General features: G+C 47.0%; 1 long non-coding RNA gene across 2 annotated transcripts in view; it reads left to right on the top strand.

Moving 5' to 3' along the window:
• LOC146356908 (uncharacterized) overlaps positions 1-12207 on the top strand; it is a 105946-nt gene that overhangs the window by 44694 nt on the left and 49045 nt on the right. Inside the window, exon 1 of one of the 2 annotated variants that reach the window (XR_014788015.1) lies at positions 5046-5216. The exons of the other annotated variant lie outside the window; for it this stretch is intronic. This is a non-coding gene — a long non-coding RNA (uncharacterized LOC146356908). Of the gene's footprint in view, positions 1-5045; positions 5217-12207 lie in introns of those variants that run through there. 2 annotated transcript variants of the gene reach the window in all.

The following is a 12207-nucleotide window of genomic DNA, read 5'->3' as shown; positions in this document are numbered from 1 at the left end:
TCCAGCCCATGCCAGAGCTTCCTGTCGGCCGTCGCCACCCCCAGCTCCCCCAAGGTTGAGTCCGTCACCTCCAGAATATCATCCATCCATCTTGCCCTTGGTCGGCCCCTCTTCCTTTGGCCTTCCACTTTCCCTAGCATCAGCATCTTCTCCAGGGTATCCTGTCTCCTCATTATGTGGCCAAAGTACTTCAGTTTTGCCTTTAAGATCCTTCCCTCAAGTGAGCAGTCTGGCTTTATTTCCTGGAGGATGGACTGGTTTGATCTTCTTGCAGTCCAAGGCACTCTCAGAGTTTTCCTCCAGCACCACAGTTCAAAAGCATCTAACTTCCTTCGCTCAGCCTTCCTTATGGTCCAGCTCTCACAGCCATAGGTTACTATGGGGAATACCATTGCTTTCACTATGCAGACCTTGGTTGTCAGTGTGATGTCTCTGCTCTTAACTATTTTATCAAGATTTGTCAATGCTCTCCTCCCAAGAAGTAAACATCTTCTGATTTCCTGGCTGCAGTCAGCATCTGCAGTAATCTTTGCGCCTAGAAATACAAAGTCTGTCACTGCCTCCGTGTTTTCTCCCTCTATTTGCCAGTTCTCAATCAAGCTGGTTGCCATAATCTTGGTTTTGTTGAGGTTTAACTGCAACCCAGCTTTTGCACTTTCTTCTTTCACCTTCGTCATAAGGTTCCTCAGCTCCTCCTCGCTTTCAGCCATCAAAGTGGTATCATCTGCATATCTGAGATTGTTAATGTTTCTTCCAGTGATTTTAACTCCAGCCTTGGCTTCATCAAGCCCAGCACATCGCATGATGTGTTCTGTGTACAGGTTGAATAGGTAGGGTGAGAGTATACAACCCTGCCTTACTCCTTTCCCAATCTTAAACCAGTCCGTTGTTCTGTGGTCTGTTCTTACCGTTGCTACTTGGTCGTTATACAGATTCCTCAGGAGGCAGACAAGATGACTTGGTATCCCCAAACCACCAAGAACTTGCCACAATTTGTTATGATCCACACAGTCAAAGACTTTAGAATAGCCAATGAAACAGAAGTAGATGTTTTTCTGAAACTCCCTGGCTTTCTCCATTATCCAGCGGATATTGTCAATTTGGTCTCTAGTTCCTCTGCCTCTTCGAAACCCAGCTTGTACATCTGGCAATTCTCGTTCCATGAATTGCTGGAGTCTACCTTGCAAGATCTTGAGCATTACCTTACTGGCATGTGGAATAACTGCCACTGTTCGATAGTTTGAACGTTCTTTGGTGCTTCCCTTTTTTGGTATGGGGATATAAGTTGATTTTTTCCAATCTGTTGGCCATTCTTGTGTTTTCCCAATTTGTTGGCATATGGCATGCATCACTTTGACGACATCATCTTGCAAGATTTTAAACAGTTCAGCTGGGATACCATCATCTCCTGCTGCCTTGTTATTAGCAATGCTTCTTAAGGCCCATTCAACCTCACTCTTCAGGATGTCTGGCTCTAGCTCACTGTCCACACCATCAAATCTATCCCCGATATTATTATCCTTCCTATACAGTTCTTCTGTATATTCTTGCCACCTTTTCTTGATCTCTTCTGCTTCTGTTAGGTCCTTGCCATCTTTGTTTTTGATCATACCCATTTTTGCCTGGAATTTACCCCCGATATTTCTAATTTTCTGGAAGAGGTCTCTTGTCCTTCCTGTTCTGTACTCTACTGATGAGCTATGGCCCCTCCAAATAAAGAACTTTAGTTAAACCCATTTGAACACAGGAAGCTGCCATATACTGAATCAGAACCTTTGCTGATCTAGCCCAGTATCGTCAACACTGCCTCTCAAGGGTTTAATGCAAGAGTTTTTCCTGCCTTACCTGGAGATGCTGGGGATTGAACCTGGGACCTTCTGCATGAAAAGCAGGTGCTCTATCACTGCACTATACCTCCTCCCGTACACCACCAATGCATATTGGTTTTATACCACTTTAAGGGTGAAGGTGGAAGCCCGTTTTAAATAGTCTGAAACCATACTCTGTGAACACATGGATTCCAGATGGAAGATCATGACAGCTGCCGTACTTCTGATCTCTGAACATGCATTGGCTCTGTGTTCCAATGCATGTAGCAATTATATGCGCAGAGTCTCTGTCCAAAATCAGGATGCATGCATTTCTCCACGTTTTCACTAGAGACAGACAAATCAGTTTCAGTTTCTCCCACTTTTTAAAAAATCTCATGTTCATTCCATCCTGTTTATGAAGGAATTTCATATCTTATCAAAGTTCTTATAAAAAAATAAAATTCTCACACATTTGCACCAGCCAAATTCAATATTCCCAGCATGGAGAGGACCGTGTTGTACCTGTCTGCCATGTAGCTGTTAGGTTGAGGAGTCTCAGAAAAACAGAGGGGCAGCAACCCCAGTTCAGCACCACAAGTATGGTTGCATACACAGGGATTTAAAGCCAGAACTAAGCACTCAAAAGGCCTTTGCCTGGATGGATGGATGGATGGATGAATCGGTCAGTTTTGTTTTCTCCCACATTCAATTTTTTAAATTCTCAGGTTCTTTCCATCACAAATATGAAGAAATTTGTGGATTTTGGTAAGTTCTTTAAAAAACAACAACAAATCAAACAAAATTCTCATGCATCCCTAATACTCACCTACCCAAATGTATGGTTAGGATGGGGATGTGCTCGAAGCCATGAATGTGAGAAACACTGTCTTACCCCCTGGGTAATACTAGTAGATGAAGAAAGTCTGAACTGCATTCCTTCTGAAACCAGTATAAGGAAGAAGTCATCCACAGGACTGTTTCAGCCCACAGCTTCTCTGATTTTTAGTCTAACCATGCTGCCACGGACTGAGCCATGCACTGCCTCTTGTCAGGGCAAATTGGGGGCTGACATTACATCCAAGCCCAACACTGTAGCCACTATATCACACTGCCACATTGGGAGATGGCATGTTACTCTGACTGCTGCACCAGTGTGGTGTAAGGAATAGATTACTGGGTTAGCACTAAGGAGACCCAGGTTCAAAACACTGTTATTGGGTGACCTTTTGCTGGTCACTCTCTCCATCTACTCTGTCTCTGAGGGTGAAAGGTGAGGCTAAGGGAACTGTGCAGCTTGCCTTGATCCCCTTGGAAGAAGAGTTGCATAAAAATAACAACTTGATTGAACCGACTATTTTATTTGCTTTCCAGATTTATCCAATCTGGATTAACATCATTCTGGGCATGTTTTTAATTTAATTTGATTTAATTTTTTGCTTAAAACACCTATGCCTGAAGAATAGCTTTGGGCATCTCAGAAGTTTGCTTTTAAGACGGGTTCAGAATTGTTTTGGGGTGAGGGGCTAGTTTGCTCCCACCCCAAGGGCCAGATGACTTCGGGGGCATGGCCCCACCCCTGACATCATGCTGGGGTGTGGGCCCACTACCTGACATCACCCCTTTTTCTTCACTGGAAGCCGGGGTCAGGACTCACCCGCGCAGGGAGAACAGCAACAGCTCGTCCCTGTGCGCAGCTGAGTCCCAACCCCTGTCACCTCCCCACTGCTATCTCCAGAGCCGGCCCAAGACACTTTGCTGCCTGAGGCAAAGGACAAGATGGTGCCCCCTCCTATTCCATGTACAAAAGCTGGCTAGACTGGCCGTTGAATCTTTTGTCAACACTGGTGATAGGACAACATCCTTCACCACGCTAGAAGGCAGCAGGCCATGTGGCCCACAGGTCTCTCCTACAACACTTTGCTGCCATGTCCCAGCATCTGCTGCCTGAGGCAACTGCCTCACTCTGCCTAATGGTAGGGCCGGCCCTGGCTATCTCTGATCTGAGATCAGAGATAACAGCTGGTGCGCATCAGCAGAGTAATCCCCGCCATTATCTCCAATCTCGGATGGGAGACAGCAGTAGGGATGCCTTCCAAGGGTGGTGTTGGGAATATTGCAACTTAATCTTCAGGATACTGAAAGGGGGTAGTGTTGCCATTAGTTAATACATGGGAATCAATTTGGACCACAGCTAGTCTTACGATCTCCATACCCTACAGTATGGTTTCCTGTGATTTCTTCCTTTTGCTCCTCCCCTTCCTTCCCCCTGCCCCTCTCTGACTTCCGCCATTGCTGGGAGCACCTGTGTTTGCTCTCTTGCTCCCGCCAGCATAACGGAACACAAAATGAATGGAACAAACTCTTTTGCAACTCTGCGCTGTGTACCTGCATTGTATATGCAAGAATATTTCTGAGTAAAACAACTTTTGTTTCTTCACTAAGAATGGGTGTGGTCCCTTTTATTGTTCTGAGATAGCTTGTGTGCAGGTGAGACCGGTAAACGCTCATTCTGTTTTGCCTGTTTGTTTTTTCTCTGCTAATTGCCTTTCTAACAGAAGGCATCTTTACTAAATGCTCCCATCAAGTGGGGCCTGGAGCCTAAGCCCACCCCTGGAAGAAGCCCAAGAGGTGGCATGGGCTGGATTGGGGTGTCCCGTTGGCTGGAGTTCCTGCACCCCTGTTTTAAGATATTCATTGGTCCAGTAATGGCTCAAAGATGATACGGGAGCCTTCTCCCCTACGTCCCAGTCTGCCACCTAAGGTCCTTTGAACGCTATCTGCTGCCACACTGCTGAGACTGGCAGCCACACGCCAGAGGACCTTTTCCTTTGCTGCCCCTCAGTTGTGGAATGACCTGCCGGTTGAAATGCTCCTGCTGACCTCCTTGAAGGTTTTTAAGTGGGAACTAAAGACTGTATTATTCTGGCAGGCCTTCCCTTTTAGAACTCTTGTTCCTCTTTGTTAACTGCTATGTACTGTTTTTATGTTGGATTTTTTTGTTAATTTTTTTAACTTTGTACGTCGCCTAGAGTATTTTGTATATAGGCAGGTTATGAATTGCATATAAATAAATAAAAGGAGGAGGAGGAGGAGATTTTTTGATGTCTGTTCAGTGGCACTGACACTCTAGTAAGACTCTGATCTCTCTATCCAAGAGAGCCTTCGACTTGTTGGTGTCTCTCCTCCTCCTGTAGTTCCTCATTGTCAGGAGGCTGCCCTTCTGGGCAGCCCGGTCACTTGGAAAAGACACAAGTTTCCTCAAAAGTGATTTAGCGGTGCAAGTACAACACCCACTACTACATCAGGCCCATTGCTGCAGCCAAAAGCAATAGGCAAGATTTGTATGGTGCCTCTCAGAATGTACATGCCAGGACTCTTCACAGAGCCAGGTTGTTAACAGCTCAGGTAAGAAGGGAAGGAGGGAGCGCCAAGCAAAACAGCGGAGGCCTGTGCATACAAGGGGAATTCTGAAAGAAGCTTCTGCTGTGTGAGTCCAGGGGATGTGCAATGAAGCCTCCCAGGTGTTTTTAGATTGCATTTGCAAGCCTCAAATCACTTATTCTTAAGGAGTTTCGTTGACTTCCTTGGACAACTCAGGAATTTGTGGTTTGAGAAAAGAGACTTTAAAAAGAAAAGCCACAGTGCTCTTGAGAGAAATTTTGGAGGACTTTGTGCGTATAATTCTTCCCACCCCCTCAGGGCTTTCAGATGGTGTTCAAAGTTGTCTTTAGCTGAGCGGGGGGGCCCACACTGAAAAAAGATCTAATCTTTGTCCATTTGTAAGAGCAGTTAGCAAGTGAAGGGCCAGGCCTCTGTCGCAGAACACGGGCTTTGCATATATAACCTCCACTGTTCAATCCACAGTATCTCCCAGTAGGGCTGGGAGAGACCCCTGCCTGAAGCCTGGGGGTGGGGTCAGGAGTTACTATCCGTCAGTGTAGATTAAAATGAGCCAGAGATGAAGTAATGGTCTGACTCAATATAAGGCAGCTTCCTACACTCCTATGAACATACAAAGTTGCCTTCAAAGGCTCAAACTGTTGGTTCATCTATCCCTGTACTTCTGTCAGGATCCCACCCAACTGGGGATACTTCCTTGGAGGAAGAGGTATGGGATCCCATGGAGAACCCCAGTACAACTGATGGCTTGTAAGAACCTGCTATAGTCCTAAGCCAGCTCAAAGTGCTTGCTCTCATCTGGCCTGGGACACCCCCCCCCCCCCGTGAGATCTCTAACCACATCCCAAACCTTGCATCAATCTCCAATTCTTCCCCTTCACCCTTAGATATCAAGAGCAAAGGCAGTGCTGGACACGGTAGGAAACCCAGTTTGACACAAGAGCGCCTGTTTGGCTGCTGGGAGACTTTATCTGCAGGAGTCTCCTTGGGAAGTAGGGTGTAGTGGGGACAAGGGAGAAGTCAGAGAAGATCTAAACAATTTCTCTACAGATGACCAGGAAGAGGAGGAACTGGAAGCAGAAATATAAGTCTCTCTGTCTCTTCTGGACCTTTGCTGGGACAACATGTCCCTGTGGAGTTCCTTTGGCCAGCTCTGGTCCGACTCTAGGTGCTGGTCATGGACAACTTTCCGATCTGGCTCTCCAAGCTTGAAGTCAGACCTTTTCATGCCTCTGTTGCATGATATTATCTGATGAAACAAGAGACTTTCTGAAGGAAAGGCAGGTGCTCTACCACTGAGCTATGGCCCTTCTCTTGACTGAAGGAGCCCAGCTGCTCAGCAAAAGCCTTTTCCTCCTTCCTTTTACCAGACAATGCTGGGAGACTGGAGCCTTCATAAGTGGCTTTGCCTCTTTCATTCCTGGTATGGCAGCCAGTGGACAGTGGTAAGAACATAAGAAGAGCTGTGCTGGATCAGACCAAGGGTCCATCTAGTCCTGCATTCCATTCACACAGTGATACGTATTTCTGTCCAGGTGATCGCTCTGAGATTTAATAGCAAAGCAAAGGTTTTTCTACCCTGGTATCCTAGCTATGATGACATTGGTCAGTGGTACTGGAGTCAGAGACCAGGGGCATCAGGAAGAATGTTGGGCTAAGTGGTAGAGGCATGGACTTGTTTGAATTTGGGTTCAATTTTTCATTCCACGGCAAATACACAGGTGTTGAATGGGGCCACCATTCATGCCGCTGAGGGTGATAGCGGTTTATCTAGTGGCGGCAGCAGCCGCAATGAAATAAAGAAATGGTTCAGTAATGAAACTGAATGCAGTAACGAAATAATCAAACAAAACCTTGCACAGCCCTACTAAAGGGACCTTTTGTCTGATCCAGCAAGGCAGTTCTTGTCTGCTTGACCACCAAGGTTTGAGCTCTGAGAAAGTTTTCTGGCAAAATTCATACTGTGAGTTTCTTGGAGCTTCCATCCTGTCTGTCTGTCTGTCTGTCTGTCTGTCTGTCTGTCTGTCCGTCCGTCCATCCATCCATCATCTATCTATGCACTGTGTCCACTGTATGGATCAATTTTAGACTGTCCTTGGGGAAGAGGCTATGAAGACGGTCATGATGAGTGCCCTGTGCTTCAATATTTACCACTAGTAGGGATGGCAGAGAAATCCACCACGGACTCCCATGAGGCCGGATTCTTTAGAATCCAGCTCCCCAGAGGCCGTGGCGGAACCGACTACCCTCCCGCCACCCCCCAAAATCCCCCCGGGATGGACCCTACCTGGCGGCGGCTGGTCCAGGTCATCGTCTTCGTTCCGCAGCCATCTGCTGCCAGGCTGCGGAACAAAATGGCGTCCGGCATAGCGGCACAGAGCAGGGATGCAAATGGCATAGCAGACGCCATTTGCGTCCCTGCCCTTGGCCGTGATTGGCTACATAAATATTTACATAGCCAATCATGGCCAAGGGCAGGGCTGCAAATGGCGTCCCCTACGCCAGACGCCATTTGCAACTGCAGCCTGGCAGCGGACGGAAGTCCAGCTGCGGGAGGCCCCAGCAAGCGGCTCCACGGACTCGCCGCGGAGCAGAGCTGGCCAGGAAGGATTCTGGAGGGAGGGACAGATCGCCTCCCCCTCACCACAGACTGCCCCAGTGGATGGGTGGGTATGTTTTGTTCACCCCTAACCACTAGACTGAGGGAGGGCAGACAGCACCATGAGGTGCCAAAACCCATGCATGTGACAACCACGTTTTCATTCTACAACAGCGATCAGGGGACTCACGCTTTAGAGCGGCAGGGTGGGAAGAATTGCTACAAAAAAGCAGGTGTTTCCCTCTTGAAGTGGCAGAGTTGGCAAGTGCCTTGATCACACTTTCAAATACACCAGGGAGCCCTTCCCAAAGATGGTGCTTCTCAGAGCGTTGCCGTCTGCAGTTGGTTAGGTCACGGATTCCTCAGCAAGAGTCTCATGAAGTGTCGGTTGCTGCCAAACCCCCTGCAGCAGTGTGCTGAACATGCCGTCAAAAAGCTGTCCCCTCCATCCGTGTTATTGCTCCATGTGCCAGGATGACTGAGATCCAAGGTGGTCTGTCAGCCTTTTAGCCAGTCAGCAAAATGCCATAGCTGAGGCAGGGGCGGGGGGAGAGCAAAGAGTGCTAACGCAGCAACAGCTAGCCTGGAGAACGCTGCTGCAATTCCACAACAAGGTTTTCTTGTTCTTTCAATTTATGGGCCTTGCTGCATCTTATCACAACAATCCGTTTTATTAATCTAACTCCTATCCCACTCCTTAGCAATGCTGCCCCAGGAAAACGAATTACAAATATTAGTCACTGCTCAGAAAAAGGTTCTGCTGCTGCGAACACTGTTCAAATGCTCCTGCAAAGCCAAAAATTATCTTTAGTGAGATAATTGCCTTGCCTTAGGAGACTGTTTAGTCTGTCGCCTGCAGTGTGAAGAATGGCTGAAAGAGTTGACTCCGTTCTATGCTGCTGTCTCCTGGGACAGAATAGAAGTCCTGATGTTCCTGATGCACCCTGAGAAGTCAGTTTTCCCATCTGGCTATCAGCCATTTTTTTAAAAGAAAAATCTTAATTGATTAGCGGATCAATTAAATGTGCATGTGTTTGCACATAAGGGCGCTGAAATGAAAGCATACTCTGTTTTTGCATAATGTGTTGTAGTAGGGATGAACTCAGAAGATGCATTCCTTTCTATGTGAGCTGACAGAGGGGGAATGCCTCTTTTCAGGGAGAGCTTGCCATCTGCACTACTTGTATGACAAATAGTTTTTTTAAAATATACTGCCTAATGAATCATTATTCTTTTCAATGTCCTCCCCCCACCCCTAACTGGTATTCATTGGCACAAGAGGGAACTGCAACAAAATTTTGCAGTGTAAGGTGTGTCTGTTCATGGCTGGCTGGCTGGCTCCCGCCATTCTCCTAGAATACTCCATTCCAAACACTCTCCCATTGGGTTTTTATAGTAACATTAGAAGCTGCTTTATCCTGAGTCAGACCGTTGGTCCATCTAGCCCAGTATTGTCGACACCGGCTGGCAGCAGCGGCTCTACAGGGTTTCAGACAGGAGTCTTTCCTAGTCCTAGGTGGAGATCATAGAATCATAGAATAGTAGGGTTGGGAGGGGCCTACAAGGCCATCGAGTCCAACCCCCTGCTCAATGCAGGAATCCAAGTCAGAGCATCCCCGACAGATGGCTGTCTAGCCTCGTCTTGAAGGCCTCCAATGTGGGAGAGCCCACCACCTCCCCAGGTTATTGGTTCCATTGTCGTATTGCTCTTACAGTCAGGAACTTTTTCCTGATGTTCAGCCGGAATCTGGCTTCCTGTCACTTGAGCCCATTATTCCGTGTCCTGCACTCTGGGATGATCAAGAAGAGATCCTGGCCTTCTTCTCTGTGACAACCTTTCAAGTACATGAAGAGTGCTATCATATCTCCCCTCAGTCTTCTCAAGGCTAAACATGCCCAGTTCTTTCAGTCTCTCTTCATAGGGCTTTGTTTCCAGTCCCCTGATCATCCTTGTTGCCCTCCTCTGAACCCTCTCCAGTTTGTCTGCATCCTTCTTAAAGTGTGGTTCCCAGAACTGGACACAGTACTCCAGATGAGGCCTAACCAGTGCTGAGTAGAGGGGAACTAGTACTTCCCGGGATTTGGAAGCGATGCTTCTATGAATGCAGCCCAAAAGAGCATTTGCCTTTTTTGCAGCCACATCACATTGTTGGCTCATATTCAGCTTGTGATCGACAACAATGCCAAGATCCTTCTCGCTTGTAGTGTTGTTGAGCCACGTCTCCCCCATCTTGTAACTGTGCATTTGGTTTCTTTTTCCTAGGTGCAGAACTTGGCATTTATCCCTATTAAATGTCATTCTGTTGTTTGAGATGCTGGGGATCAAACTGGTGACCTTCTGCATGCAAAGCAGTTGCTCTACCACTGAGCCATGGCCCCTCCCTCTAGCGATGGCCCTTCGCCCAACTAATGCCCAGTGTTCTATGGCCTCCATCACTGAGTAGTTTGGGTTCTCCTCCCCCTGTATGTCATCCCCCCCACCCTCTGTGCACAATGCTATGCATGTTTAGATAGAAAAAAGTCCTGCAACTTCCAGCATGTCTCAGCCAGGACCTTTTTCTGCCTAACCATGCATAGGGTTGCACCTTAAATATATTTTGTACTTCTGTACGCCTTTGGGTCCCCCCGAGCTTGGTGATACTTCCCTGTTGTGCATGGATAGCGCCATTTTGACGACATAAGGAAGGGCATTTGGAGAACTGAGATCACTATTGGTATATTTATTTACTATTTTCCTCTTTCAAAAAACCCAAGGTGGCTTACATGTTCCTCTTCTTCTCCATTTTATCCTCACAATAACCCTGTGAGGTAGGTTAGATTGAGAGTCAGTGACTGGCCCAAAGTCACCCAGTGAGCTTCATGGCTGAGTGGGGACTCGAACCTAGATCTCCCGAGTCCAAGTCCAACACCCTCACCAATGTATCTTATATAATACATTACATGATATCATATATAGTGTGATAGTGCCTCTAAACATGGAAATGGTGGCCTTTGTTCATCCACGCCAGCATGATCACTATGAGAAGAACGCTTCACTCCTTTACCCACTCACTACTTGCACCGCTATCCCATGCAGTTCCTGGCATGGACTCTTAAAGCCACCAACTCATCAGGATTCCGGAGGGTGTCTCTCAGCCACTCACTGTGATAGGAGTGGAGGAATGAATGGAAATTCACACTTGGCTCAGTAATACCGATAGCATGTCTTATCTCCCGTCCGAATTATTGTCTGGGGATGGGGAGGAAACGTCATCAGCTGCTAGCAGAGTTGAAATCAACCTTTAAAAACCCGACAAATGCTATTTAGTTTTCACATTCATTCATCTTTAACACATAAATGTCAGGAAGACAAAATGTGCTAGGCTTCTCCCTGCAAAATTTTAATTTCATAATCACGGGAAGCCTTGCTGTGCCTGACAAAGACTTGAATGAGGTCCCCTCGGAAACCTAATGTTTTATTGTTGAATCTAAGGCAGACCTCCCCAACCTGGCGCTCTCCAGATGTGTTGGACTACAACTCCCAGCCTGCCCCAGCCAGCAGGATGAACGACAGCGGCTTTGTCACCTCACATTCTTCCTTCAGTGCTTTTTAAATTAGATGGGCCTCTGAGCCTATCTAGCTTCCTTACCTTGCTGTAGGTGGGGATGGGAGCTGAGAGACTTGTGGAAATGCTGAATTCACGTCCTCTCTCCTCCCCTCCCACTGTCCTGCCCTCAAAACACCCATTTCCTCCTCTCCTGAGGACAATGCTGACTGTGGGAGAAGGACCCATGGCAGAGTTTTCCACAGCAGCTGGGAGAAGCTGGGGAGTGGGAAATCCACCATTCGATCTCGTCCTCTGAGGTCGGAGCTCCATCTCTGGCCTTGAAGGAGATGTCCAGCATCCTACTTATTTATTTAGTAGGAATACTTATATACAGCTTAATATAAAATCTCTAAGCAGTTTACATATAAATATTAAAAATTACATTTAAAATACACTGCTAAAAACAATACCAATTACACTAACAGTACAAAGCAACGGCTAGTATCCAGTGTTAGTCCTATGTAGAGTAGACCAATTGAAATGAATGGGACTTCAGTTAGTGTTGACTAACTTCTCATTTGTTTCAATGGGTCTGCTCTATGTAGGACTAACGCTGGATACTATCCAATGAAAAGAGCAGTAAGTTGGAGCAGCATGTGATTAATTGCAATTAATTGCAAGCCAGGGAAAGCCTGGGAGGACAAGTGCCATTTTCAGGAGGTGTTTGAAATATGCCACATCTTCTGTCTCCTCAACTGCACGGAGGAGGGTTTTCCAGAGGGTAGGTGCCACCATCAAAAAGGCCCTCCATTGAGGTATTACATGGAGACATTCTGTTGGTTGCGGAATGACCAGCAAGACTGCCTCTGAA

Source organism: Heloderma suspectum, chromosome 1, assembly GCF_057233095.1.
Source record: "Heloderma suspectum isolate Gila_16-S chromosome 1, 16-S_ref, whole genome shotgun sequence".
NCBI lineage: Eukaryota > Metazoa > Chordata > Lepidosauria > Squamata > Helodermatidae > Heloderma > Heloderma suspectum.
Note: the sequence above shows the minus strand (reverse complement) of the source record. Positions and strands in the feature narration are given on the sequence as shown.